The sequence below is a fragment of the Salmo salar genome, chromosome 08, assembly GCF_965601325.2.
Source record: "Salmo salar chromosome 08, fSalSal1, whole genome shotgun sequence".
Classification (NCBI taxonomy): Eukaryota; Metazoa; Chordata; class Actinopteri; order Salmoniformes; family Salmonidae; genus Salmo; species Salmo salar.
Window position 1 is genome coordinate 1,555,001 of NC_138298.1, and position 20,000 is coordinate 1,575,000.

The 20,000-nt window shown below is 44.0% G+C and overlaps 57 non-coding genes and 3 pseudogenes across 57 annotated transcripts in view; all 60 read left to right on the plus strand.

Annotated features, from left to right (window-relative positions):
* LOC145885711 (5S ribosomal RNA) overlaps positions 1–100 on the plus strand; it is a 119-nt gene extending 19 nt beyond the window's left edge. Inside the window, exon 1 of the ribosomal RNA XR_014397294.1 lies at positions 1–100. This exon is cut by the window's left edge and continues 19 nt beyond it. This is a non-coding gene — a ribosomal RNA (5S ribosomal RNA).
* Positions 101–239: 139 nt separating this feature from the next.
* On the plus strand, positions 240–358 carry LOC145887241 (5S ribosomal RNA). Its single transcript, XR_014398830.1, has one exon. It is a non-coding gene; the product is annotated as a 5S ribosomal RNA (ribosomal RNA).
* A 409-nt stretch (positions 359–767) lies between these two features.
* Positions 768–876, plus strand: LOC145853273 (uncharacterized; annotated as a pseudogene).
* Positions 877–1,015: 139 nt separating this feature from the next.
* Positions 1,016–1,134, plus strand: LOC145884581 (5S ribosomal RNA). The gene has a single exon (XR_014396159.1). It is a non-coding gene; the product is annotated as a 5S ribosomal RNA (ribosomal RNA).
* A 139-nt stretch (positions 1,135–1,273) lies between these two features.
* On the plus strand, positions 1,274–1,392 carry LOC145854277 (5S ribosomal RNA). The gene has a single exon (XR_014375162.1). It is a non-coding gene; the product is annotated as a 5S ribosomal RNA (ribosomal RNA).
* Positions 1,393–1,801: 409 nt separating this feature from the next.
* On the plus strand, positions 1,802–1,920 carry LOC145854278 (5S ribosomal RNA). The gene has a single exon (XR_014375163.1). It is a non-coding gene; the product is annotated as a 5S ribosomal RNA (ribosomal RNA).
* A 139-nt stretch (positions 1,921–2,059) lies between these two features.
* On the plus strand, positions 2,060–2,178 carry LOC145854279 (5S ribosomal RNA). The gene has a single exon (XR_014375164.1). It is a non-coding gene; the product is annotated as a 5S ribosomal RNA (ribosomal RNA).
* A 409-nt stretch (positions 2,179–2,587) lies between these two features.
* LOC145854281 (5S ribosomal RNA) lies at positions 2,588–2,706 on the plus strand. The gene has a single exon (XR_014375166.1). It is a non-coding gene; the product is annotated as a 5S ribosomal RNA (ribosomal RNA).
* Positions 2,707–2,845: 139 nt separating this feature from the next.
* LOC145854282 (5S ribosomal RNA) lies at positions 2,846–2,964 on the plus strand. Its single transcript, XR_014375167.1, has one exon. It is a non-coding gene; the product is annotated as a 5S ribosomal RNA (ribosomal RNA).
* A 139-nt stretch (positions 2,965–3,103) lies between these two features.
* Positions 3,104–3,222, plus strand: LOC145885809 (5S ribosomal RNA). Its single transcript, XR_014397393.1, has one exon. It is a non-coding gene; the product is annotated as a 5S ribosomal RNA (ribosomal RNA).
* A 139-nt stretch (positions 3,223–3,361) lies between these two features.
* On the plus strand, positions 3,362–3,480 carry LOC145854283 (5S ribosomal RNA). The gene has a single exon (XR_014375168.1). It is a non-coding gene; the product is annotated as a 5S ribosomal RNA (ribosomal RNA).
* Positions 3,481–3,889: 409 nt separating this feature from the next.
* LOC145854284 (5S ribosomal RNA) lies at positions 3,890–4,008 on the plus strand. The gene has a single exon (XR_014375169.1). It is a non-coding gene; the product is annotated as a 5S ribosomal RNA (ribosomal RNA).
* Positions 4,009–4,147: 139 nt separating this feature from the next.
* On the plus strand, positions 4,148–4,266 carry LOC145883259 (5S ribosomal RNA). The gene has a single exon (XR_014394833.1). It is a non-coding gene; the product is annotated as a 5S ribosomal RNA (ribosomal RNA).
* Positions 4,267–4,405: 139 nt separating this feature from the next.
* On the plus strand, positions 4,406–4,524 carry LOC145854285 (5S ribosomal RNA). The gene has a single exon (XR_014375170.1). It is a non-coding gene; the product is annotated as a 5S ribosomal RNA (ribosomal RNA).
* Positions 4,525–4,663: 139 nt separating this feature from the next.
* On the plus strand, positions 4,664–4,782 carry LOC145884840 (5S ribosomal RNA). The gene has a single exon (XR_014396420.1). It is a non-coding gene; the product is annotated as a 5S ribosomal RNA (ribosomal RNA).
* A 139-nt stretch (positions 4,783–4,921) lies between these two features.
* LOC145852254 (5S ribosomal RNA) lies at positions 4,922–5,040 on the plus strand. Its single transcript, XR_014374108.1, has one exon. It is a non-coding gene; the product is annotated as a 5S ribosomal RNA (ribosomal RNA).
* A 409-nt stretch (positions 5,041–5,449) lies between these two features.
* Positions 5,450–5,568, plus strand: LOC145854287 (5S ribosomal RNA). Its single transcript, XR_014375172.1, has one exon. It is a non-coding gene; the product is annotated as a 5S ribosomal RNA (ribosomal RNA).
* Positions 5,569–5,707: 139 nt separating this feature from the next.
* Positions 5,708–5,826, plus strand: LOC145854288 (5S ribosomal RNA). The gene has a single exon (XR_014375173.1). It is a non-coding gene; the product is annotated as a 5S ribosomal RNA (ribosomal RNA).
* A 139-nt stretch (positions 5,827–5,965) lies between these two features.
* Positions 5,966–6,084, plus strand: LOC145852255 (5S ribosomal RNA). Its single transcript, XR_014374109.1, has one exon. It is a non-coding gene; the product is annotated as a 5S ribosomal RNA (ribosomal RNA).
* Positions 6,085–6,493: 409 nt separating this feature from the next.
* Positions 6,494–6,612, plus strand: LOC145882495 (5S ribosomal RNA). The gene has a single exon (XR_014394063.1). It is a non-coding gene; the product is annotated as a 5S ribosomal RNA (ribosomal RNA).
* Positions 6,613–7,021: 409 nt separating this feature from the next.
* On the plus strand, positions 7,022–7,130 carry LOC145853274 (uncharacterized; annotated as a pseudogene).
* Positions 7,131–7,269: 139 nt separating this feature from the next.
* LOC145885712 (5S ribosomal RNA) lies at positions 7,270–7,388 on the plus strand. Its single transcript, XR_014397295.1, has one exon. It is a non-coding gene; the product is annotated as a 5S ribosomal RNA (ribosomal RNA).
* A 139-nt stretch (positions 7,389–7,527) lies between these two features.
* LOC145887242 (5S ribosomal RNA) lies at positions 7,528–7,646 on the plus strand. Its single transcript, XR_014398831.1, has one exon. It is a non-coding gene; the product is annotated as a 5S ribosomal RNA (ribosomal RNA).
* Positions 7,647–8,055: 409 nt separating this feature from the next.
* On the plus strand, positions 8,056–8,164 carry LOC145853275 (uncharacterized; annotated as a pseudogene).
* A 139-nt stretch (positions 8,165–8,303) lies between these two features.
* LOC145884582 (5S ribosomal RNA) lies at positions 8,304–8,422 on the plus strand. The gene has a single exon (XR_014396160.1). It is a non-coding gene; the product is annotated as a 5S ribosomal RNA (ribosomal RNA).
* A 139-nt stretch (positions 8,423–8,561) lies between these two features.
* Positions 8,562–8,680, plus strand: LOC145854289 (5S ribosomal RNA). The gene has a single exon (XR_014375174.1). It is a non-coding gene; the product is annotated as a 5S ribosomal RNA (ribosomal RNA).
* A 409-nt stretch (positions 8,681–9,089) lies between these two features.
* Positions 9,090–9,208, plus strand: LOC145854290 (5S ribosomal RNA). Its single transcript, XR_014375175.1, has one exon. It is a non-coding gene; the product is annotated as a 5S ribosomal RNA (ribosomal RNA).
* Positions 9,209–9,347: 139 nt separating this feature from the next.
* On the plus strand, positions 9,348–9,466 carry LOC145854291 (5S ribosomal RNA). The gene has a single exon (XR_014375176.1). It is a non-coding gene; the product is annotated as a 5S ribosomal RNA (ribosomal RNA).
* A 409-nt stretch (positions 9,467–9,875) lies between these two features.
* On the plus strand, positions 9,876–9,994 carry LOC145854293 (5S ribosomal RNA). Its single transcript, XR_014375178.1, has one exon. It is a non-coding gene; the product is annotated as a 5S ribosomal RNA (ribosomal RNA).
* Positions 9,995–10,133: 139 nt separating this feature from the next.
* LOC145854294 (5S ribosomal RNA) lies at positions 10,134–10,252 on the plus strand. Its single transcript, XR_014375179.1, has one exon. It is a non-coding gene; the product is annotated as a 5S ribosomal RNA (ribosomal RNA).
* A 139-nt stretch (positions 10,253–10,391) lies between these two features.
* Positions 10,392–10,510, plus strand: LOC145885811 (5S ribosomal RNA). Its single transcript, XR_014397395.1, has one exon. It is a non-coding gene; the product is annotated as a 5S ribosomal RNA (ribosomal RNA).
* Positions 10,511–10,649: 139 nt separating this feature from the next.
* On the plus strand, positions 10,650–10,768 carry LOC145854295 (5S ribosomal RNA). Its single transcript, XR_014375180.1, has one exon. It is a non-coding gene; the product is annotated as a 5S ribosomal RNA (ribosomal RNA).
* A 409-nt stretch (positions 10,769–11,177) lies between these two features.
* LOC145854296 (5S ribosomal RNA) lies at positions 11,178–11,296 on the plus strand. The gene has a single exon (XR_014375181.1). It is a non-coding gene; the product is annotated as a 5S ribosomal RNA (ribosomal RNA).
* Positions 11,297–11,435: 139 nt separating this feature from the next.
* Positions 11,436–11,554, plus strand: LOC145883267 (5S ribosomal RNA). The gene has a single exon (XR_014394842.1). It is a non-coding gene; the product is annotated as a 5S ribosomal RNA (ribosomal RNA).
* Positions 11,555–11,693: 139 nt separating this feature from the next.
* On the plus strand, positions 11,694–11,812 carry LOC145854297 (5S ribosomal RNA). The gene has a single exon (XR_014375182.1). It is a non-coding gene; the product is annotated as a 5S ribosomal RNA (ribosomal RNA).
* A 139-nt stretch (positions 11,813–11,951) lies between these two features.
* On the plus strand, positions 11,952–12,070 carry LOC145884841 (5S ribosomal RNA). The gene has a single exon (XR_014396421.1). It is a non-coding gene; the product is annotated as a 5S ribosomal RNA (ribosomal RNA).
* Positions 12,071–12,209: 139 nt separating this feature from the next.
* On the plus strand, positions 12,210–12,328 carry LOC145852256 (5S ribosomal RNA). The gene has a single exon (XR_014374110.1). It is a non-coding gene; the product is annotated as a 5S ribosomal RNA (ribosomal RNA).
* Positions 12,329–12,737: 409 nt separating this feature from the next.
* Positions 12,738–12,856, plus strand: LOC145854298 (5S ribosomal RNA). Its single transcript, XR_014375183.1, has one exon. It is a non-coding gene; the product is annotated as a 5S ribosomal RNA (ribosomal RNA).
* A 139-nt stretch (positions 12,857–12,995) lies between these two features.
* On the plus strand, positions 12,996–13,114 carry LOC145854299 (5S ribosomal RNA). Its single transcript, XR_014375184.1, has one exon. It is a non-coding gene; the product is annotated as a 5S ribosomal RNA (ribosomal RNA).
* A 139-nt stretch (positions 13,115–13,253) lies between these two features.
* On the plus strand, positions 13,254–13,372 carry LOC145852257 (5S ribosomal RNA). Its single transcript, XR_014374111.1, has one exon. It is a non-coding gene; the product is annotated as a 5S ribosomal RNA (ribosomal RNA).
* Positions 13,373–13,781: 409 nt separating this feature from the next.
* Positions 13,782–13,900, plus strand: LOC145854300 (5S ribosomal RNA). The gene has a single exon (XR_014375185.1). It is a non-coding gene; the product is annotated as a 5S ribosomal RNA (ribosomal RNA).
* A 139-nt stretch (positions 13,901–14,039) lies between these two features.
* Positions 14,040–14,158, plus strand: LOC145883279 (5S ribosomal RNA). Its single transcript, XR_014394854.1, has one exon. It is a non-coding gene; the product is annotated as a 5S ribosomal RNA (ribosomal RNA).
* Positions 14,159–14,297: 139 nt separating this feature from the next.
* On the plus strand, positions 14,298–14,416 carry LOC145854301 (5S ribosomal RNA). Its single transcript, XR_014375186.1, has one exon. It is a non-coding gene; the product is annotated as a 5S ribosomal RNA (ribosomal RNA).
* A 139-nt stretch (positions 14,417–14,555) lies between these two features.
* On the plus strand, positions 14,556–14,674 carry LOC145852258 (5S ribosomal RNA). Its single transcript, XR_014374112.1, has one exon. It is a non-coding gene; the product is annotated as a 5S ribosomal RNA (ribosomal RNA).
* Positions 14,675–15,083: 409 nt separating this feature from the next.
* LOC145854302 (5S ribosomal RNA) lies at positions 15,084–15,202 on the plus strand. The gene has a single exon (XR_014375187.1). It is a non-coding gene; the product is annotated as a 5S ribosomal RNA (ribosomal RNA).
* A 139-nt stretch (positions 15,203–15,341) lies between these two features.
* On the plus strand, positions 15,342–15,460 carry LOC145883288 (5S ribosomal RNA). Its single transcript, XR_014394863.1, has one exon. It is a non-coding gene; the product is annotated as a 5S ribosomal RNA (ribosomal RNA).
* A 139-nt stretch (positions 15,461–15,599) lies between these two features.
* Positions 15,600–15,718, plus strand: LOC145852260 (5S ribosomal RNA). Its single transcript, XR_014374114.1, has one exon. It is a non-coding gene; the product is annotated as a 5S ribosomal RNA (ribosomal RNA).
* A 139-nt stretch (positions 15,719–15,857) lies between these two features.
* Positions 15,858–15,976, plus strand: LOC145854304 (5S ribosomal RNA). Its single transcript, XR_014375189.1, has one exon. It is a non-coding gene; the product is annotated as a 5S ribosomal RNA (ribosomal RNA).
* Positions 15,977–16,385: 409 nt separating this feature from the next.
* LOC145854305 (5S ribosomal RNA) lies at positions 16,386–16,504 on the plus strand. Its single transcript, XR_014375190.1, has one exon. It is a non-coding gene; the product is annotated as a 5S ribosomal RNA (ribosomal RNA).
* A 139-nt stretch (positions 16,505–16,643) lies between these two features.
* On the plus strand, positions 16,644–16,762 carry LOC145883299 (5S ribosomal RNA). The gene has a single exon (XR_014394874.1). It is a non-coding gene; the product is annotated as a 5S ribosomal RNA (ribosomal RNA).
* Positions 16,763–16,901: 139 nt separating this feature from the next.
* LOC145854306 (5S ribosomal RNA) lies at positions 16,902–17,020 on the plus strand. Its single transcript, XR_014375191.1, has one exon. It is a non-coding gene; the product is annotated as a 5S ribosomal RNA (ribosomal RNA).
* A 139-nt stretch (positions 17,021–17,159) lies between these two features.
* LOC145884842 (5S ribosomal RNA) lies at positions 17,160–17,278 on the plus strand. The gene has a single exon (XR_014396422.1). It is a non-coding gene; the product is annotated as a 5S ribosomal RNA (ribosomal RNA).
* A 139-nt stretch (positions 17,279–17,417) lies between these two features.
* LOC145852261 (5S ribosomal RNA) lies at positions 17,418–17,536 on the plus strand. The gene has a single exon (XR_014374115.1). It is a non-coding gene; the product is annotated as a 5S ribosomal RNA (ribosomal RNA).
* Positions 17,537–17,945: 409 nt separating this feature from the next.
* LOC145854307 (5S ribosomal RNA) lies at positions 17,946–18,064 on the plus strand. Its single transcript, XR_014375192.1, has one exon. It is a non-coding gene; the product is annotated as a 5S ribosomal RNA (ribosomal RNA).
* Positions 18,065–18,203: 139 nt separating this feature from the next.
* LOC145883310 (5S ribosomal RNA) lies at positions 18,204–18,322 on the plus strand. Its single transcript, XR_014394885.1, has one exon. It is a non-coding gene; the product is annotated as a 5S ribosomal RNA (ribosomal RNA).
* A 139-nt stretch (positions 18,323–18,461) lies between these two features.
* LOC145854308 (5S ribosomal RNA) lies at positions 18,462–18,580 on the plus strand. The gene has a single exon (XR_014375193.1). It is a non-coding gene; the product is annotated as a 5S ribosomal RNA (ribosomal RNA).
* A 139-nt stretch (positions 18,581–18,719) lies between these two features.
* Positions 18,720–18,838, plus strand: LOC145852262 (5S ribosomal RNA). The gene has a single exon (XR_014374116.1). It is a non-coding gene; the product is annotated as a 5S ribosomal RNA (ribosomal RNA).
* A 409-nt stretch (positions 18,839–19,247) lies between these two features.
* On the plus strand, positions 19,248–19,366 carry LOC145854309 (5S ribosomal RNA). Its single transcript, XR_014375194.1, has one exon. It is a non-coding gene; the product is annotated as a 5S ribosomal RNA (ribosomal RNA).
* A 139-nt stretch (positions 19,367–19,505) lies between these two features.
* Positions 19,506–19,624, plus strand: LOC145883321 (5S ribosomal RNA). Its single transcript, XR_014394896.1, has one exon. It is a non-coding gene; the product is annotated as a 5S ribosomal RNA (ribosomal RNA).
* A 139-nt stretch (positions 19,625–19,763) lies between these two features.
* On the plus strand, positions 19,764–19,882 carry LOC145852263 (5S ribosomal RNA). Its single transcript, XR_014374117.1, has one exon. It is a non-coding gene; the product is annotated as a 5S ribosomal RNA (ribosomal RNA).
* The last annotated feature ends 118 nt before the right edge of the window (positions 19,883–20,000 follow it).

Sequence of the window (20,000 nt, forward strand, 5' to 3'; positions counted from 1 at the left end):
TGGGTACGCCCGATCTCGTCTGATCTCGGAAGCTAAGCAGGGTCGGGCCTGGTTAGTACTTGGATGGGAGACCGCCTGGGAATACCATGTGCTGTAAGCATTTTGTCCACGAGGGTGTGCTCTTGCACTATTTCATCAGCAACACTGCCTTGTATTAAGCATTTAATGATGAATTGACTAAATGTCTGTTTTATCAGACTCACTTTGACTATATATGTTGTAGCAAGAGATTGTTTCTCGCTTACGGCCATACCAGCCTGGGTACGCCCGATCTCGTCTGATCTCGGAAGCTAAGCAGGGTCGGGCCTGGTTAGTACTTGGATGGGAGACAGCCTGGGAATACCAGGTGCTGTAAGCATTTTGTCCACGAGGGTGTGCCCCTGCACTATTTCATCAGCAACACTGCCTTGTAGTAAGCATTTAATGATGAATTGACTAAATGCAGCTTCCTGCCTTTTTAATAGGATCAAATTTCCTTGTGTTTTCAATTAGCATCTGCCTTGTATTTATAAGACAAACAAGAATATTGTTGCTGAATGCAGCTTGTGTGTGCTTTGTGCTCCTTTGCCCTGTTCAAATGATGAAAGGAAATAAAGTTTGTATTTTATCCAACTACCTGTGCTAAAAAGTGATGGGAACAGTGTTTGTAATTTCTTCTACTTTTTCAGTGACACAAAGTTCAAGCTGCTTATCTAATTGGTGAAAATGCAATGTCTGTTTATCACACTCACTTTGACTATATATGTTGTAGCAAGAGATTGTTTCTCGCTTACGGCCATACCAGCCTGGGTACGCCTGATCTCGGAAGCTAAGCAGGGTCGGGCCTGGTTAGTACTTGGATGGGAGACCGCCTGGGAATACCAGGTGCTGTAAGCATTTTGTCCACGAGGGTGTGCTCTTGCACTATTTCATCAGCAACACTGCCTTGTATTAAGCATTTAATGATGAATTGACTAAATTTCTGTTTTATCAGACTCACTTTGACTATATATGTTGTAGCAAGATATTGTTTCTCGCTTACGGCCATACCAGCCTGGGTACGCCCGATCTCGTCTGATCTCGGAAGCTAAGCAGGGTCGGGCCTGGTTAGTACTTGGATGGGAGACCGCCTGGGAATACCAGGTGCTGTAAGAATTTTGTCCACGAGGGTGTGCTCTTGCACTATTTCATCAGCAACACTGCCTTGTATTAAGCATTTAATGATGAATTGACTAAATGTCTGTTTTATCAGACTCACTTTGACTATATATGTTGTAGCAAGAGATTGTTTCTCGCTTACGGCCATACCAGCCTGGGTACGCCCGATCTCGTCTGATCTCGGAAGCTAAGCAGGGTCGGGCCTGGTTAGTACTTGGATGGGAGACCGCCTGGGAATACCAGGTGCTGTAAGCATTTTGTCCACGAGGGTGTGCCCCTGCACTATTTCATCAGCAACACTGCCTTGTAGTAAGCATTTAATGATGAATTGACTAAATGCAGCTTCCTGCCTTTTTAATAGGATCAAATTTCCTTGTGTTTTCAATTAGCATCTGCCTTGTATTTATAAGACAAACAAGAATATTGTTGCTGAATGCAGCTTGTGTGTGCTTTGTGCTCCTTTGCCCTGTTCAAATGATGAAAGGAAATAAAGTTTGTATTTTATCCAACTACCTGTGCTAAAAAGTGATGGGAACAGTGTTTGTAATTTCTTCTACTTTTTCAGTGACACAAAGTTCAAGCTGCTTATCTAATTGGTGAAAATGCAATGTCTGTTTATCACACTCACTTTGACTATATATGTTGTAGCAAGAGATTGTTTCTCGCTTACGGCCATACCAGCCTGGGTACGCCCGATCTCGTCTGATCTCGGAAGCTAAGCAGGGTCGGGCCTGGTTAGTACTTGGATGGGAGACCGCCTGGGAATACCAGGTGCTGTAAGCATTTTGTCCACGAGGGTGTGCTCTTGCACTATTTCATCAGCAACACTGCCTTGTATTAAGCATTTAATGATGAATTGACTAAATTTCTGTTTTATCAGACTCACTTTGACTATATATGTTGTAGCAAGAGATTGTTTCTCGCTTACGGCCATACCAGCCTGGGTACGCCCGATCTCGTCTGATCTCGGAAGCTAAGCAGGGTCGGGCCTGGTTAGTACTTGGATGGGAGACCGCCTGGGAATACCAGGTGCTGTAAGCATTTTGTCCACGAGGGTGTGCCCCTGCACTATTTCATCAGCAACACTGCCTTGTAGTAAGCATTTAATGATGAATTGACTAAATGCAGCTTCCTGCCTTTTTAATAGGATCAAATTTCCTTGTGTTTTCAATTAGCATCTGCCTTGTATTTATAAGACAAACAAGAATATTGTTGCTGAATGCAGCTTGTGTGTGCTTTGTGCTCCTTTGCCCTGTTCAAATGATGAAAGGAAATAAAGTTTGTATTTTATCCAACTACCTGTGCTAAAAAGTGATGGGAACAGTGTTTGTAATTTCTTCTACTTTTTCAGTGACACAAAGTTCAAGCTGCTTATCTAATTGGTGAAAATGCAATGTCTGTTTATCACACTCACTTTGACTATATATGTTGTAGCAAGAGATTGTTTCTCGCTTACGGCCATACCAGCCTGGGTACGCCCGATCTCGTCTGATCTCGGAAGCTAAGCAGGGTCGGGCCTGGTTAGTACTTGGATGGGAGACCGCCTGGGAATACCAGGTGCTGTAAGCATTTTGTCCACGAGGGTGTGCTCTTGCACTATTTCATCAGCAACACTGCCTTGTATTAAGCATTTAATGATGAATTGACCAAATGTCTGTTTTATCAGATTCACTTTGACTATATATGTTGTAGCAAGAGATTGTTTCTCGCTTACGGCCATACCAGCCTGGGTACGCCCGATCTCGTCTGATCTCGGAAGCTAAGCAGGGTCGGGCCTGGTTAGTACTTGGATGGGAGACCGCCTGGGAATACCAGGTGCTGTAAGCATTTTGTCCACGAGGGTGTGCTCTTGCACTATTTCATCAGCAACACTGCCTTGTATTAAGCATTTAATGATGAATTGACTAAATGTCTGTTTTATCAGACTCACTTTGACTATATATGTTGTAGCAAGAGATTGTTTCTCGCTTACGGCCATACCAGCCTGGGTACGCCCGATCTCGTCTGATCTCGGAAGCTAAGCAGGGTCGGGCCTGGTTAGTACTTGGATGGGAGACCGCCTGGGAATACCAGATGCTGTAAGCATTTTGTCCACGAGGGTGTGCTCTTGCACTATTTCATCAGCAACACTGCCTTGTATTAAGCATTTAATGATGAATTGACCAAATGTCTGTTTTATCAGACTCACTTTGACTATATATGTTGTAGCAAGAGATTGTTTCTCGCTTACGGCCATACCAGCCTGGGTACGCCCGATCTCGTCTGATCTCGGAAGCTAAGCAGGGTCGGGCCTGGTTAGTACTTGGATGGGAGACCGCCTGGGAATACCAGGTGCTGTAAGCATTTTGTCCACGAGGGTGTGCTCTTGCACTATTTCATCAGCAACACTGCCTTGTAGTAAGCATTTAATGATGAATTGACTAAATGCAGCTTCCTGCCTTTTTAATAGGATCAAATTTCCTTGTGTTTTCAATTAGCATCTGCCTTGTATTTATAAGACAAACAAGAATATTGTTGCTGAATGCAGCTTGTGTGTGCTTTGTGCTCCTTTGCCCTGTTCAAATGATGAAAGGAAATAAAGTTTGTATTTTATCCAACTACCTGTGCTAAAAAGTGATGGGAACAGTGTTTGTAATTTCTTCTACTTTTTCAGTGACACAAAGTTCAAGCTGCTTATCTAATTGGTGAAAATGCAATGTCTGTTTATCACACTCACTTTGACTATATATGTTGTAGCAAGAGATTGTTTCTCGCTTACGGCCATACCAGCCTGGGTACGCCCGATCTCGTCTGATCTCGGAAGCTAAGCAGGGTCGGGCCTGGTTAGTACTTGGATGGGAGACCGCCTGGGAATACCAGGTGCTGTAAGCATTTTGTCCACGAGGGTGTGCTCTTGCACTATTTCATCAGCAACACTGCCTTGTATTAAGCATTTAATGATGAATTGACTAAATTTCTGTTTTATCAGACTCACTTTGACTATATATGTTGTAGCAAGAGATTGTTTCTCGCTTACGGCCATACCAGCCTGAGTACGCCCGATCTCGTCTGATCTCGGAAGCTAAGCAGGGTCGGGCCTGGTTAGTACTTGGATGGGAGACCGCCTGGGAATACCAGGTGCTGTAAGCATTTTGTCCACGAGGGTGTGCTCTTGCACTATTTCATCAGCAACACTGCCTTGTATTAAGCATTTAATGATGAATTGACTAAATGTCTGTTTTATCAGATTCACTTTGACTATATATGTTGTAGCAAGAGATTGTTTCTCGCTTACGGCCATACCAGCCTGGGTACGCCCGATCTCGTCTGATCTCGGAAGCTAAGCAGGGTCGGGCCTGGTTAGTACTTGGATGGGAGACCGCCTGGGAATACCAGGTGCTGTAAGCATTTTGTCCACGAGGGTGTGCTCTTGCACTATTTCATCAGCAACACTGCCTTGTATTAAGCATTTAATGATGAATTGACTAAATGTCTGTTTTATCAGACTCACTTTGACTATATATGTTGTAGCAAGAGATTGTTTCTCGCTTACGGCCATACCAGCCTGGGTACGCCCGATCTCGTCTGATCTCGGAAGCTAAGCAGGGTCGGTCCTGGTTAGTACTTGGATGGGAGACCGCCTGGGAATACCAGGTGCTGTAAGCATTTTGTCCACGAGGGTGTGCTCTTGCACTATTTCATCAGCAACACTGCCTTGTATTAAGCATTTAATGATGAATTGACCAAATGTCTGTTTTATCAGACTCACTTTGACTATATATGTTGAAGCAAGAGATTGTTTCTCGCTTACGGCCATACCAGCCTGGGTACGCCCGATCTCGTCTGATCTCGGAAGCTAAGCAGGGTCGGGCCTGGTTAGTGCTTGGATGGGAGACAGCCTGGGAATACCAGGTGCTGTAAGCATTTTGTCCACGAGGGTGTGCCCCTGCACTATTTCATCAGCAACACTGCCTTGTAGTAAGCATTTAATGATGAATTGACTAAATGCAGCTTCCTGCCTTTTTAATAGGATCAAATTTCCTTGTGTTTTCAATTAGCATCTGCCTTGTATTTATAAGACAAACAAGAATATTGTTGCTGAATGCAGCTTGTGTGTGCTTTGTGCTCCTTTGCCCTGTTCAAATGATGAAAGGAAATAAAGTTTGTATTTTATCCAACTACCTGTGCTAAAAAGTGATGGGAACAGTGTTTGTAATTTCTTCTACTTTTTCAGTGACACAAAGTTCAAGCTGCTTATCTAATTGGTGAAAATGCAATGTCTGTTTATCACACTCACTTTGACTATATATGTTGTAGCAAGAGATTGTTTCTCGCTTACGGCCATACCAGCCTGGGTACGCCCGATCTCGTCTGATCTCGGAAGCTAAGCAGGGTCGGGCCTGGTTAGTACTTGGATGGGAGACCGCCTGGGAATACCAGGTGCTGTAAGCATTTTGTCCACGAGGGTGTGCTCTTGCACTATTTCATCAGCAACACTGCCTTGTATTAAGCATTTAATGATGAATTGACTAAATGTCTGTTTTATCAGACTCACTTTGACTATATATGTTGTAGCAAGAGATTGTTTCTCGCTTACGGCCATACCAGCCTGGGTACGCCCGATCTCGTCTGATCTCGGAAGCTAAGCAGGGTCGGGCCTGGTTAGTACTTGGATGGGAGACCGCCTGGGAATACCAGGTGCTGTAAGCATTTTGTCCACGAGGGTGTGCTCTTGCACTATTTCATCAGCAACACTGCCTTGTATTAAGCATTTAATGATGAATTGACCAAATGTCTGTTTTATCAGACTCACTTTGACTATATATGTTGTAGCAAGAGATTGTTTCTCGCTTACGGCCATACCAGCCTGGGTACGCCCGATCTCGTCTGATCTCGGAAGCTAAGCAGGGTCGGGCCTGGTTAGTGCTTGGATGGGAGACAGCCTGGGAATACCAGGTGCTGTAAGCATTTTGTCCACGAGGGTGTGCCCCTGCACTATTTCATCAGCAACACTGCCTTGTAGTAAGCATTTAATGATGAATTGACTAAATGCTGCTTCCTGCCTTTTTAATAGGATCAAATTTCCTTGTGTTTTCAATTAGCATCTGCCTTGTATTTATAAGACAAACAAGAATATTGTTGCTGAATGCAGCTTGTGTGTGCTTTGTGCTCCTTTGCCCTGTTCAAATGATGAAAGGAAATAAAGTTTGTATTTTATCCAACTACCTGTGCTAAAAAGTGATGGGAACAGTGTTTGTAATTTCTTCTACTTTTTCAGTGACACAAAGTTCAAGCTGCTTATCTAATTGGTGAAAATGCAATGTCTGTTTATCACACTCACTTTGACTATATATGTTGTAGCAAGAGATTGTTTCTCGCTTACGGCCATACCAGCCTGGGTACGCCCGATCTCGTCTGATCTCGGAAGCGAAGCAGGGTCGGGCCTGGTTAGTACTTGGATGGGAGACCGCCTGGGAATACCAGGTGCTGTAAGCATTTTGTCCACGAGGGTGTGCCCCTGCACTATTTCATCAGCAACACTGCCTTGTAGTAAGCATTTAATGATGAATTGACTAAATGCTGCTTCCTGCCTTTTTAATAGGATCAAATTTCCTTGTGTTTTCAATTAGCATCTGCCTTGTATTTATAAGACAAACAAGAATATTGTTGCTGAATGCAGCTTGTGTGTGCTTTGTGCTCCTTTGCCCTGTTCAAATGATGAAAGGAAATAAAGTTTGTATTTTATCCAACTACCTGTGCTAAAAAGTGATGGGAACAGTGTTTATAATTTCTTCTACTTTTTCAGTGACACAAAGTTCAAGCTGCTTATCTAATTGGTGAAAATGCAATGTCTGTTTATCAGACTCATTTTGACTATATATGTTGTAGCAAGAGATTGTTTCTCGCTTACGGCCATACCAGCCTGGGTACGCCTGATCTCGGAAGCTAAGCAGGGTCGGGCCTGGTTAGTACTTGGATGGGAGACCGCCTGGGAATACCAGGTGCTGTAAGCATTTTGTCCACGAGGGTGTGCTCTTGCACTATTTCATCAGCAACACTGCCTTGTATTAAGCATTTAATGATGAATTGACTAAATTTCTGTTTTATCAGACTCACTTTGACTATATATGTTGTAGCAAGATATTGTTTCTCGCTTACGGCCATACCAGCCTGGGTACGCCCGATCTCGTCTGATCTCGGAAGCTAAGCAGGGTCGGGCCTGGTTAGTACTTGGATGGGAGACCGCCTGGGAATACCATGTGCTGTAAGCATTTTGTCCACGAGGGTGTGCTCTTGCACTATTTCATCAGCAACACTGCCTTGTATTAAGCATTTAATGATGAATTGACTAAATGTCTGTTTTATCAGACTCACTTTGACTATATATGTTGTAGCAAGAGATTGTTTCTCGCTTACGGCCATACCAGCCTGGGTACGCCCGATCTCGTCTGATCTCGGAAGCTAAGCAGGGTCGGGCCTGGTTAGTACTTGGATGGGAGACAGCCTGGGAATACCAGGTGCTGTAAGCATTTTGTCCACGAGGGTGTGCCCCTGCACTATTTCATCAGCAACACTGCCTTGTAGTAAGCATTTAATGATGAATTGACTAAATGCAGCTTCCTGCCTTTTTAATAGGATCAAATTTCCTTGTGTTTTCAATTAGCATCTGCCTTGTATTTATAAGACAAACAAGAATATTGTTGCTGAATGCAGCTTGTGTGTGCTTTGTGCTCCTTTGCCCTGTTCAAATGATGAAAGGAAATAAAGTTTGTATTTTATCCAACTACCTGTGCTAAAAAGTGATGGGAACAGTGTTTGTAATTTCTTCTACTTTTTCAGTGACACAAAGTTCAAGCTGCTTATCTAATTGGTGAAAATGCAATGTCTGTTTATCACACTCACTTTGACTATATATGTTGTAGCAAGAGATTGTTTCTCGCTTACGGCCATACCAGCCTGGGTACGCCTGATCTCGGAAGCTAAGCAGGGTCGGGCCTGGTTAGTACTTGGATGGGAGACCGCCTGGGAATACCAGGTGCTGTAAGCATTTTGTCCACGAGGGTGTGCTCTTGCACTATTTCATCAGCAACACTGCCTTGTATTAAGCATTTAATGATGAATTGACTAAATTTCTGTTTTATCAGACTCACTTTGACTATATATGTTGTAGCAAGATATTGTTTCTCGCTTACGGCCATACCAGCCTGGGTACGCCCGATCTCGTCTGATCTCGGAAGCTAAGCAGGGTCGGGCCTGGTTAGTACTTGGATGGGAGACCGCCTGGGAATACCAGGTGCTGTAAGAATTTTGTCCACGAGGGTGTGCTCTTGCACTATTTCATCAGCAACACTGCCTTGTATTAAGCATTTAATGATGAATTGACTAAATGTCTGTTTTATCAGACTCACTTTGACTATATATGTTGTAGCAAGAGATTGTTTCTCGCTTACGGCCATACCAGCCTGGGTACGCCCGATCTCGTCTGATCTCGGAAGCTAAGCAGGGTCGGGCCTGGTTAGTACTTGGATGGGAGACCGCCTGGGAATACCAGGTGCTGTAAGCATTTTGTCCACGAGGGTGTGCCCCTGCACTATTTCATCAGCAACACTGCCTTGTAGTAAGCATTTAATGATGAATTGACTAAATGCAGCTTCCTGCCTTTTTAATAGGATCAAATTTCCTTGTGTTTTCAATTAGCATCTGCCTTGTATTTATAAGACAAACAAGAATATTGTTGCTGAATGCAGCTTGTGTGTGCTTTGTGCTCCTTTGCCCTGTTCAAATGATGAAAGGAAATAAAGTTTGTATTTTATCCAACTACCTGTGCTAAAAAGTGATGGGAACAGTGTTTGTAATTTCTTCTACTTTTTCAGTGACACAAAGTTCAAGCTGCTTATCTAATTGGTGAAAATGCAATGTCTGTTTATCACACTCACTTTGACTATATATGTTGTAGCAAGAGATTGTTTCTCGCTTACGGCCATACCAGCCTGGGTACGCCCGATCTCGTCTGATCTCGGAAGCTAAGCAGGGTCGGGCCTGGTTAGTACTTGGATGGGAGACCGCCTGGGAATACCAGGTGCTGTAAGCATTTTGTCCACGAGGGTGTGCTCTTGCACTATTTCATCAGCAACACTGCCTTGTATTAAGCATTTAATGATGAATTGACTAAATTTCTGTTTTATCAGACTCACTTTGACTATATATGTTGTAGCAAGAGATTGTTTCTCGCTTACGGCCATACCAGCCTGGGTACGCCCGATCTCGTCTGATCTCGGAAGCTAAGCAGGGTCGGGCCTGGTTAGTACTTGGATGGGAGACCGCCTGGGAATACCAGGTGCTGTAAGCATTTTGTCCACGAGGGTGTGCCCCTGCACTATTTCATCAGCAACACTGCCTTGTAGTAAGCATTTAATGATGAATTGACTAAATGCAGCTTCCTGCCTTTTTAATAGGATCAAATTTCCTTGTGTTTTCAATTAGCATCTGCCTTGTATTTATAAGACAAACAAGAATATTGTTGCTGAATGCAGCTTGTGTGTGCTTTGTGCTCCTTTGCCCTGTTCAAATGATGAAAGGAAATAAAGTTTGTATTTTATCCAACTACCTGTGCTAAAAAGTGATGGGAACAGTGTTTGTAATTTCTTCTACTTTTTCAGTGACACAAAGTTCAAGCTGCTTATCTAATTGGTGAAAATGCAATGTCTGTTTATCACACTCACTTTGACTATATATGTTGTAGCAAGAGATTGTTTCTCGCTTACGGCCATACCAGCCTGGGTACGCCCGATCTCGTCTGATCTCGGAAGCTAAGCAGGGTCGGGCCTGGTTAGTACTTGGATGGGAGACCGCCTGGGAATACCAGGTGCTGTAAGCATTTTGTCCACGAGGGTGTGCTCTTGCACTATTTCATCAGCAACACTGCCTTGTATTAAGCATTTAATGATGAATTGACCAAATGTCTGTTTTATCAGATTCACTTTGACTATATATGTTGTAGCAAGAGATTGTTTCTCGCTTACGGCCATACCAGCCTGGGTACGCCCGATCTCGTCTGATCTCGGAAGCTAAGCAGGGTCGGGCCTGGTTAGTACTTGGATGGGAGACCGCCTGGGAATACCAGGTGCTGTAAGCATTTTGTCCACGAGGGTGTGCTCTTGCACTATTTCATCAGCAACACTGCCTTGTATTAAGCATTTAATGATGAATTGACTAAATGTCTGTTTTATCAGACTCACTTTGACTATATATGTTGTAGCAAGAGATTGTTTCTCGCTTACGGCCATACCAGCCTGGGTACGCCCGATCTCGTCTGATCTCGGAAGCTAAGCAGGGTCGGGCCTGGTTAGTACTTGGATGGGAGACCGCCTGGGAATACCAGATGCTGTAAGCATTTTGTCCACGAGGGTGTGCTCTTGCACTATTTCATCAGCAACACTGCCTTGTATTAAGCATTTAATGATGAATTGACCAAATGTCTGTTTTATCAGACTCACTTTGACTATATATGTTGTAGCAAGAGATTGTTTCTCGCTTACGGCCATACCAGCCTGGGTACGCCCGATCTCGTCTGATCTCGGAAGCTAAGCAGGGTCGGGCCTGGTTAGTACTTGGATGGGAGACCGCCTGGGAATACCAGGTGCTGTAAGCATTTTGTCCACGAGGGTGTGCTCTTGCACTATTTCATCAGCAACACTGCCTTGTAGTAAGCATTTAATGATGAATTGACTAAATGCAGCTTCCTGCCTTTTTAATAGGATCAAATTTCCTTGTGTTTTCAATTAGCATCTGCCTTGTATTTATAAGACAAACAAGAATATTGTTGCTGAATGCAGCTTGTGTGTGCTTTGTGCTCCTTTGCCCTGTTCAAATGATGAAAGGAAATAAAGTTTGTATTTTATCCAACTACCTGTGCTAAAAAGTGATGGGAACAGTGTTTGTAATTTCTTCTACTTTTTCAGTGACACAAAGTTCAAGCTGCTTATCTAATTGGTGAAAATGCAATGTCTGTTTATCACACTCACTTTGACTATATATGTTGTAGCAAGAGATTGTTTCTCGCTTACGGCCATACCAGCCTGGGTACGCCCGATCTCGTCTGATCTCGGAAGCTAAGCAGGGTCGGGCCTGGTTAGTACTTGGATGGGAGACCGCCTGGGAATACCAGGTGCTGTAAGCATTTTGTCCACGAGGGTGTGCTCTTGCACTATTTCATCAGCAACACTGCCTTGTATTAAGCATTTAATGATGAATTGACTAAATTTCTGTTTTATCAGACTCACTTTGACTATATATGTTGTAGCAAGAGATTGTTTCTCGCTTACGGCCATACCAGCCTGAGTACGCCCGATCTCGTCTGATCTCGGAAGCTAAGCAGGGTCGGGCCTGGTTAGTACTTGGATGGGAGACCGCCTGGGAATACCAGGTGCTGTAAGCATTTTGTCCACGAGGGTGTGCTCTTGCACTATTTCATCAGCAACACTGCCTTGTATTAAGCATTTAATGATGAATTGACTAAATGTCTGTTTTATCAGATTCACTTTGACTATATATGTTGTAGCAAGAGATTGTTTCTCGCTTACGGCCATACCAGCCTGGGTACGCCCGATCTCGTCTGATCTCGGAAGCTAAGCAGGGTCGGGCCTGGTTAGTACTTGGATGGGAGACCGCCTGGGAATACCAGGTGCTGTAAGCATTTTGTCCACGAGGGTGTGCTCTTGCACTATTTCATCAGCAACACTGCCTTGTATTAAGCATTTAATGATGAATTGACTAAATGTCTGTTTTATCAGACTCACTTTGACTATATATGTTGTAGCAAGAGATTGTTTCTCGCTTACGGCCATACCAGCCTGGGTACGCCCGATCTCGTCTGATCTCGGAAGCTAAGCAGGGTCGGTCCTGGTTAGTACTTGGATGGGAGACCGCCTGGGAATACCAGGTGCTGTAAGCATTTTGTCCACGAGGGTGTGCTCTTGCACTATTTCATCAGCAACACTGCCTTGTATTAAGCATTTAATGATGAATTGACCAAATGTCTGTTTTATCAGACTCACTTTGACTATATATGTTGAAGCAAGAGATTGTTTCTCGCTTACGGCCATACCAGCCTGGGTACGCCCGATCTCGTCTGATCTCGGAAGCTAAGCAGGGTCGGGCCTGGTTAGTGCTTGGATGGGAGACAGCCTGGGAATACCAGGTGCTGTAAGCATTTTGTCCACGAGGGTGTGCCCCTGCACTATTTCATCAGCAACACTGCCTTGTAGTAAGCATTTAATGATGAATTGACTAAATGCAGCTTCCTGCCTTTTTAATAGGATCAAATTTCCTTGTGTTTTCAATTAGCATCTGCCTTGTATTTATAAGACAAACAAGAATATTGTTGCTGAATGCAGCTTGTGTGTGCTTTGTGCTCCTTTGCCCTGTTCAAATGATGAAAGGAAATAAAGTTTGTATTTTATCCAACTACCTGTGCTAAAAAGTGATGGGAACAGTGTTTGTAATTTCTTCTACTTTTTCAGTGACACAAAGTTCAAGCTGCTTATCTAATTGGTGAAAATGCAATGTCTGTTTATCACACTCACTTTGACTATATATGTTGTAGCAAGAGATTGTTTCTCGCTTACGGCCATACCAGCCTGGGTACGCCCGATCTCGTCTGATCTCGGAAGCTAAGCAGGGTCGGGCCTGGTTAGTACTTGGATGGGAGACCGCCTGGGAATACCAGGTGCTGTAAGCATTTTGTCCACGAGGGTGTGCTCTTGCACTATTTCATCAGCAACACTGCCTTGTATTAAGCATTTAATGATGAATTGACTAAATGTCTGTTTTATCAGACTCACTTTGACTATATATGTTGTAGCAAGAGATTGTTTCTCGCTTACGGCCATACCAGCCTGGGTACGCCCGATCTCGTCTGATCTCGGAAGCTAAGCAGGGTCGGGCCTGGTTAGTACTTGGATGGGAGACCGCCTGGGAATACCAGGTGCTGTAAGCATTTTGTCCACGAGGGTGTGCTCTTGCACTATTTCATCAGCAACACTGCCTTGTATTAAGCATTTAATGATGAATTGACCAAATGTCTGTTTTATCAGACTCACTTTGACTATATATGTTGTAGCAAGAGATTGTTTCTCGCTTACGGCCATACCAGCCTGGGTACGCCCGATCTCGTCTGATCTCGGAAGCTAAGCAGGGTCGGGCCTGGTTAGTGCTTGGATGGGAGACAGCCTGGGAATACCAGGTGCTGTAAGCATTTTGTCCACGAGGGTGTGCCCCTGCACTATTTCATCAGCAACACTGCCTTGTAGTAAGCATTTAATGATGAATTGACTAAATGCAGCTTCCTGCCTTTTTAATAGGATCAAATTTCCTTGTGTTTTCAATTAGCATCTGCCTTGTATTTATAAGACAAACAAGAATATTGTTGCTGAATGCAGCTTGTGTGTGCTTTGTGCTCCTTTGCCCTGTTCAAATGATGAAAGGAAATAAAGTTTGTATTTTATCCAACTACCTGTGCTAAAAAGTGATGGGAACAGTGTTTGTAATTTCTTCTACTTTTTCAGTGACACAAAGTTCAAGCTGCTTATCTAATTGGTGAAAATGCAATGTCTGTTTATCACACTCACTTTGACTATATATGTTGTAGCAAGAGATTGTTTCTCGCTTACGGCCATACCAGCCTGGGTACGCCCGATCTCGTCTGATCTCGGAAGCTAAGCAGGGTCGGGCCTGGTTAGTACTTGGATGGGAGACCGCCTGGGAATACCAGGTGCTGTAAGCATTTTGTCCACGAGGGTGTGCTCTTGCACTATTTCATCAGCAACACTGCCTTGTATTAAGCATTTAATGATGAATTGACTAAATTTCTGTTTTATCAGACTCACTTTGACTATATATGTTGTAGCAAGAGATTGTTTCTCGCTTACGGCCATACCAGCCTGAGTACGCCCGATCTCGTCTGATCTCGGAAGCTAAGCAGGGTCGGGCCTGGTTAGTACTTGGATGGGAGACCGCCTGGGAATACCAGGTGCTGTAAGCATTTTGTCCACGAGGGTGTGCTCTTGCACTATTTCATCAGCAACACTGCCTTGTATTAAGCATTTAATGATGAATTGACTAAATGTCTGTTTTATCAGATTCACTTTGACTATATATGTTGTAGCAAGAGATTGTTTCTCGCTTACGGCCATACCAGCCTGGGTACGCCCGATCTCGTCTGATCTCGGAAGCTAAGCAGGGTCGGGCCTGGTTAGTACTTGGATGGGAGACCGCCTGGGAATACCAGGTGCTGTAAGCATTTTGTCCACGAGGGTGTGCTCTTGCACTATTTCATCAGCAACACTGCCTTGTATTAAGCATTTAATGATGAATTGACCAAATGTCTGTTTTATCAGACTCACTTTGACTATATATGTTGTAGCAAGAGATTGTTTCTCGCTTACGGCCATACCAGCCTGGGTACGCCCGATCTCGTCTGATCTCGGAAGCTAAGCAGGGTCGGGCCTGGTTAGTGCTTGGATGGGAGACAGCCTGGGAATACCAGGTGCTGTAAGCATTTTGTCCACGAGGGTGTGCCCCTGCACTATTTCATCAGCAACACTGCCTTGTAGTAAGCATTTAATGATGAATTGACTAAATGCAGCTTCCTGCCTTTTTAATAGGATCAAATTTCCTTGTGTTTTCAATTAGCATCTGCCTTGTATTTATAAGACAAACAAGAATATTGTTGCTGAATGCAGCTTGTGTGTGCTTTGTGCTCCTTTGCCCTGTTCAAATGATGAAAGGAAATAAAGTTTGTATTTTATCCAACTACCTGTGCTAAAAAGTGATGGGAACAGTGTTTGTAATTTCTTCTACTTTTTCAGTGACACAAAGTTCAAGCTGCTTATCTAATTGGTGAAAATGCAATGTCTGTTTATCACACTCACTTTGACTATATATGTTGTAGCAAGAGATTGTTTCTCGCTTACGGCCATACCAGCCTGGGTACGCCCGATCTCGTCTGATCTCGGAAGCTAAGCAGGGTCGGGCCTGGTTAGTACTTGGATGGGAGACCGCCTGGGAATACCAGGTGCTGTAAGCATTTTGTCCACGAGGGTGTGCTCTTGCACTATTTCATCAGCAACACTGCCTTGTATTAAGCATTTAATGATGAATTGACTAAATTTCTGTTTTATCAGACTCACTTTGACTATATATGTTGTAGCAAGAGATTGTTTCTCGCTTACGGCCATACCAGCCTGAGTACGCCCGATCTCGTCTGATCTCGGAAGCTAAGCAGGGTCGGGCCTGGTTAGTACTTGGATGGGAGACCGCCTGGGAATACCAGGTGCTGTAAGCATTTTGTCCACGAGGGTGTGCTCTTGCACTATTTCATCAGCAACACTGCCTTGTATTAAGCATTTAATGATGAATTGACCAAATGTCTGTTTTATCAGACTCACTTTGACTATATATGTTGTAGCAAGAGATTGTTTCTCGCTTACGGCCATACCAGCCTGGGTACGCCCGATCTCGTCTGATCTCGGAAGCTAAGCAGGGTCGGGCCTGGTTAGTGCTTGGATGGGAGACAGCCTGGGAATACCAGGTGCTGTAAGCATTTTGTCCACGAGGGTGTGCCCCTGCACTATTTCATCAGCAACACTGCCTTGTAGTAAGCATTTAATGATGAATTGACTAAATATCTGTTTTATCAGACTCACTTTGACTATATATGTTGTAGCAAGAGATTGTTTCTCGCTTACGGCCATACCAGCCTGGGTACGCCCGATCTCGTCTGATCTCGGAAGCTAAGCAGGGTCGGGCCTGGTTAGTACTTGGATGGGAGACCGCCTGGGAATACCAGGTGCTGTAAGCATTTTGTCCACGAGGGTGTGCTCTTGCACTATTTCATCAGCAACACTGCCTTGTAGTAAGCATTTAATGATGAATTGACTAAATGCAGCTTCCTGCCTTTTTAATAGGATCAAATTTCCTTGTGTTTTCAATTAGCATCTGCCTTGTATTTATAAGACAAACAAGAATATTGTTGCTGAATGCAGCTTGTGTGTGCTTTGTGCTCCTTTGCCCTGTTCAAATGATGAAAGGAAATAAAGTTTGTATTTTATCCAACTACCTGTGCTAAAAAGTGATGGGAACAGTGTTTGTAATTTCTTCTACTTTTTCAGTGACACAAAGTTCAAGCTGCTTATCTAATTGGTGAAAATGCAATGTCTGTTTATCACACTCACTTTGACTATATATGTTGTAGCAAGAGATTGTTTCTCGCTTACGGCCATACCAGCCTGGGTACGCCCGATCTCGTCTGATCTCGGAAGCTAAGCAGGGTCGGGCCTGGTTAGTACTTGGATGGGAGACCGCCTGGGAATACCAGGTGCTGTAAGCATTTTGTCCACGAGGGTGTGCTCTTGCACTATTTCATCAGCAACACTGCCTTGTATTAAGCATTTAATGATGAATTGACTAAATTTCTGTTTTATCAGACTCACTTTGACTATATATGTTGTAGCAAGAGATTGTTTCTCGCTTACGGCCATACCAGCCTGAGTACGCCCGATCTCGTCTGATCTCGGAAGCTAAGCAGGGTCGGGCCTGGTTAGTACTTGGATGGGAGACCGCCTGGGAATACCAGGTGCTGTAAGCATTTTGTCCACGAGGGTGTGCTCTTGCACTATTTCATCAGCAACACTGCCTTGTATTAAGCATTTAATGATGAATTGACTAAATGTCTGTTTTATCAGATTCACTTTGACTATATATGTTGTAGCAAGAGATTGTTTCTCGCTTACGGCCATACCAGCCTGGGTACGCCCGATCTCGTCTGATCTCGGAAGCTAAGCAGGGTCGGGCCTGGTTAGTACTTGGATGGGAGACCGCCTGGGAATACCAGGTGCTGTAAGCATTTTGTCCACGAGGGTGTGCTCTTGCACTATTTCATCAGCAACACTGCCTTGTATTAAGCATTTAATGATGAATTGACTAAATGTCTGTTTTATCAGACTCACTTTGACTATATATGTTGTAGCAAGAGATTGTTTCTCGCTTACGGCCATACCAGCCTGGGTACGCCCGATCTCGTCTGATCTCGGAAGCTAAGCAGGGTCGGTCCTGGTTAGTACTTGGATGGGAGACCGCCTGGGAATACCAGGTGCTGTAAGCATTTTGTCCACGAGGGTGTGCTCTTGCACTATTTCATCAGCAACACTGCCTTGTATTAAGCATTTAATGATGAATTGACCAAATGTCTGTTTTATCAGACTCACTTTGACTATATATGTTGAAGCAAGAGATTGTTTCTCGCTTACGGCCATACCAGCCTGGGTACGCCCGATCTCGTCTGATCTCGGAAGCTAAGCAGGGTCGGGCCTGGTTAGTGCTTGGATGGGAGACAGCCTGGGAATACCAGGTGCTGTAAGCATTTTGTCCACGAGGGTGTGCCCCTGCACTATTTCATCAGCAACACTGCCTTGTAGTAAGCATTTAATGATGAATTGACTAAATGCAGCTTCCTGCCTTTTTAATAGGATCAAATTTCCTTGTGTTTTCAATTAGCATCTGCCTTGTATTTATAAGACAAACAAGAATATTGTTGCTGAATGCAGCTTGTGTGTGCTTTGTGCTCCTTTGCCCTGTTCAAATGATGAAAGGAAATAAAGTTTGTATTTTATCCAACTACCTGTGCTAAAAAGTGATGGGAACAGTGTTTGTAATTTCTTCTACTTTTTCAGTGACACAAAGTTCAAGCTGCTTATCTAATTGGTGAAAATGCAATGTCTGTTTATCACACTCACTTTGACTATATATGTTGTAGCAAGAGATTGTTTCTCGCTTACGGCCATACCAGCCTGGGTACGCCCGATCTCGTCTGATCTCGGAAGCTAAGCAGGGTCGGGCCTGGTTAGTACTTGGATGGGAGACCGCCTGGGAATACCAGGTGCTGTAAGCATTTTGTCCACGAGGGTGTGCTCTTGCACTATTTCATCAGCAACACTGCCTTGTATTAAGCATTTAATGATGAATTGACTAAATTTCTGTTTTATCAGACTCACTTTGACTATATATGTTGTAGCAAGAGATTGTTTCTCGCTTACGGCCATACCAGCCTGAGTACGCCCGATCTCGTCTGATCTCGGAAGCTAAGCAGGGTCGGGCCTGGTTAGTACTTGGATGGGAGACCGCCTGGGAATACCAGGTGCTGTAAGCATTTTGTCCACGAGGGTGTGCTCTTGCACTATTTCATCAGCAACACTGCCTTGTATTAAGCATTTAATGATGAATTGACTAAATGTCTGTTTTATCAGATTCACTTTGACTATATATGTTGTAGCAAGAGATTGTTTCTCGCTTACGGCCATACCAGCCTGGGTACGCCCGATCTCGTCTGATCTCGGAAGCTAAGCAGGGTCGGGCCTGGTTAGTACTTGGATGGGAGACCGCCTGGGAATACCAGGTGCTGTAAGCATTTTGTCCACGAGGGTGTGCTCTTGCACTATTTCATCAGCAACACTGCCTTGTATTAAGCATTTAATGATGAATTGACCAAATGTCTGTTTTATCAGACTCACTTTGACTATATATGTTGTAGCAAGAGATTGTTTCTCGCTTACGGCCATACCAGCCTGGGTACGCCCGATCTCGTCTGATCTCGGAAGCTAAGCAGGGTCGGGCCTGGTTAGTGCTTGGATGGGAGACAGCCTGGGAATACCAGGTGCTGTAAGCATTTTGTCCACGAGGGTGTGCCCCTGCACTATTTCATCAGCAACACTGCCTTGTAGTAAGCATTTAATGATGAATTGACTAAATGCAGCTTCCTGCCTTTTTAATAGGATCAAATTTCCTTGTGTTTTCAATTAGCATCTGCCTTGTATTTATAAGACAAACAAGAATATTGTTGCTGAATGCAGCTTGTGTGTGCTTTGTGCTCCTTTGCCCTGTTCAAATGATGAAAGGAAATAAAGTTTGTATTTTATCCAACTACCTGTGCTAAAAAGTGATGGGAACAGTGTTTGTAATTTCTTCTACTTTTTCAGTGACACAAAGTTCAAGCTGCTTATCTAATTGGTGAAAATGCAATGTCTGTTTATCACACTCACTTTGACTATATATGTTGTAGCAAGAGATTGTTTCTCGCTTACGGCCATACCAGCCTGGGTACGCCCGATCTCGTCTGATCTCGGAAGCTAAGCAGGGTCGGGCCTGGTTAGTACTTGGATGGGAGACCGCCTGGGAATACCAGGTGCTGTAAGCATTTTGTCCACGAGGGTGTGCTCTTGCACTATTTCATCAGCAACACTGCCTTGTATTAAGCATTTAATGATGAATTGACTAAATTTCTGTTTTATCAGACTCACTTTGACTATATATGTTGTAGCAAGAGATTGTTTCTCGCTTACGGCCATACCAGCCTGAGTACGCCCGATCTCGTCTGATCTCGGAAGCTAAGCAGGGTCGGGCCTGGTTAGTACTTGGATGGGAGACCGCCTGGGAATACCAGGTGCTGTAAGCATTTTGTCCACGAGGGTGTGCTCTTGCACTATTTCATCAGCAACACTGCCTTGTATTAAGCATTTAATGATGAATTGACCAAATGTCTGTTTTATCAGACTCACTTTGACTATATATGTTGTAGCAAGAGATTGTTTCTCGCTTACGGCCATACCAGCCTGGGTACGCCCGATCTCGTCTGATCTCGGAAGCTAAGCAGGGTCGGGCCTGGTTAGTGCTTGGATGGGAGACAGCCTGGGAATACCAGGTGCTGTAAGCATTTTGTCCACGAGGGTGTGCCCCTGCACTATTTCATCAGCAACACTGCCTTGTAGTAAGCATTTAATGATGAATTGACTAAATATCTGTTTTATCAGACTCACTTTGACTATATATGT